The sequence below is a fragment of the Elephantulus edwardii genome, unplaced genomic scaffold, assembly GCF_000299155.1.
Source record: "Elephantulus edwardii isolate Elephantulus edwardi_28Jun2011 unplaced genomic scaffold, EleEdw1.0 scaffold00135, whole genome shotgun sequence".
In the NCBI taxonomy this organism is placed as follows: Eukaryota; Metazoa; Chordata; class Mammalia; order Macroscelidea; family Macroscelididae; genus Elephantulus; species Elephantulus edwardii.
The window spans coordinates 8,096,427-8,098,552 of NW_006399885.1; the positions used below are offsets into that span (position 1 = coordinate 8,096,427).

The 2,126-nt window shown below is 37.8% G+C and overlaps 1 pseudogene; it reads right to left on the reverse strand.

Moving 5' to 3' along the window:
• LOC102852537 overlaps positions 1-2,126 on the reverse strand; it is a 194,957-nt pseudogene that overhangs the window by 149,623 nt on the left and 43,208 nt on the right.

Below are 2,126 nucleotides of genomic sequence, written 5' to 3' on the forward strand. Positions count from 1 at the left end.
GAAAGGAATGGATGATTAGGCAGTATATGCTCAACAATTATCAATCTGGAACAAGACACACATTACAAAGTGAACTGGGAGAAGGAGAAAGAAGGGGGAGCAAAGAAAATGTGTGTCAATGAATTAATGAAAGACCAACCTTTCTATAAACTTTCACTAACATCACAATTTTTAAAAAGAAATGCATTTTTAAAAAATATTTACAGCCTTAGAAACCCAAAAAGAGGGTTGGAACCCACTTAAAGCAGTGAGTTTGGGTTTCTGAGGATCATTTTCTTAGCAAAGGAGATGTAGATTCTCAATAAGATGGACTGACATGGTAATTGTGTCAATCTTTTTTATCAACCAAGAGAAAGCCTGAAAATAAAAAAAATATATAATAAATAAAAAATGGTGTCCTCGGAGTGATTCAAAGAAGGTCGAGAAAGTACGTTTAACAGGAGTGTTTGTCTTGACTGTAGAGAGTGGTCAGTCAGCTGTACTGATCCTGTCACAAAAATAAATAAACCAATCCTAAAAAGTTGATTTTAACTCATGGTGATTTTATAGGTACAGCAGAACTGTCCTATTGGCTTTTTAAGGTTGTGACATTTCTAAAGCAGAATATCAAGTTTCTCTTTTGAGGCATTTCAGGTAGGTTTGAACCAACAACCTTTTGGTTAATAGTTGAATGCTTAACCATTTGAGCCACCAAGAGACTCCAATATCATAGATGGCAGTGTTTTGCTCTGTTATTTACAAGGTAACTGTGAGCTGGAGGCAATTCAATAGCAACTAATAATGATTCTTAACATCAGTGATTAAAAAATTATTCTTTATAGGATTCTTTGACCAGTAAAAGCCATAGCTGGTGAGAGAATGCTTTTAACTCTTTAATGATAATACTTACCCAGTTTATAAACAGACCCTGAATATATTTTACTATTTCAAGAGTCATCAGTAGACTGATGGGAATGAGATTGTGGTACAAAATGATGAACACCAACAGGTCAAATGCAAAGTTGCCAAACAAGAACTCTATGAGAGAAAATAGGGGCATCATGTTACAAACAGCAGGAAGTATGCACTTTTTGTATTGTTTTGCTTAAATTAAAGCTTTTGGAGTTGAACTATGAAAATTGCTTTGACAAACAGTTTTTGTTAGGTGCTGTTTTGTAGAATTTCAGAGTACAGTGACCTTACGTGACAGTGTAGAATATCGCATATCGTCGTGTAGGCTATGATCTTTAGAAGCAAAAATAGTGAGCCATTCTCTCACTTACTTATGACATGTCATCCAAAAGGTCCAGTCTCTGGAGAAGGATATCAATCTTGGTGAGTAGAAGGTCAGCTAAAAAGGAGACCATCAATAAGATGGATTGGCACAATAGATGTGACAGTGGATTTGCTTTGTTCTGCTAAACACAGAATAGCTATCAGTTGAAACAAACTCAACAGCACCTAACAACAGTCTTTACAGGAGCAGATCTTCAGGCTGTTTCCCTGGGAGCACATGGATAGGTCCAAATTGTCAACCATCCAGTTAGAGAAGAGTGCCTTTTACCAGGATCCCTACAGTTAACACGAATACAAACTGGTCTTTTAAAAGTGTGTTAGGTGCACCAAGCATGTACTAGGTAGTATGAGATACACTGGAGATAAAAAATCTAATATCTGGGGAGCTTAGAATGTTATTTAGGAAAGGCGAGTCAACAATATGGTGCTGGATCCCACAGTAGAACCCAGCACTGAATACAGCATCTGAATCATAGAGTGGGGGCCCAGAAAAGAGTCACAGAGAATGTGGGGGAGGTCAAGTTTTGAAGAAGTGAGTTTGTTAAAGCAGGACATTAGAGGAAGGGAATGAAGAGGACATTTAACCAGAAATAAAGGCAGGCATGAAGTCAAAGAGATGAGAAGCAATATTTTGGCAGGAACCGCACATCAGCAAAGAACTGCCAGAAGTCCAGGCTGGGTTTAGAAGGGGTCATGGTACTAGGGATATTGTAGCTAATGTTAGATGGTTCTTAGCTGAACGCAGGGAATACCAGAGGAATATATATCTGTGTTTCATTGACTATGCAAAGCTGTTTGAGTGTGTGGATCATAACAAACTGTGGCTGACTCTGAGAACTGGAATCCCAGAA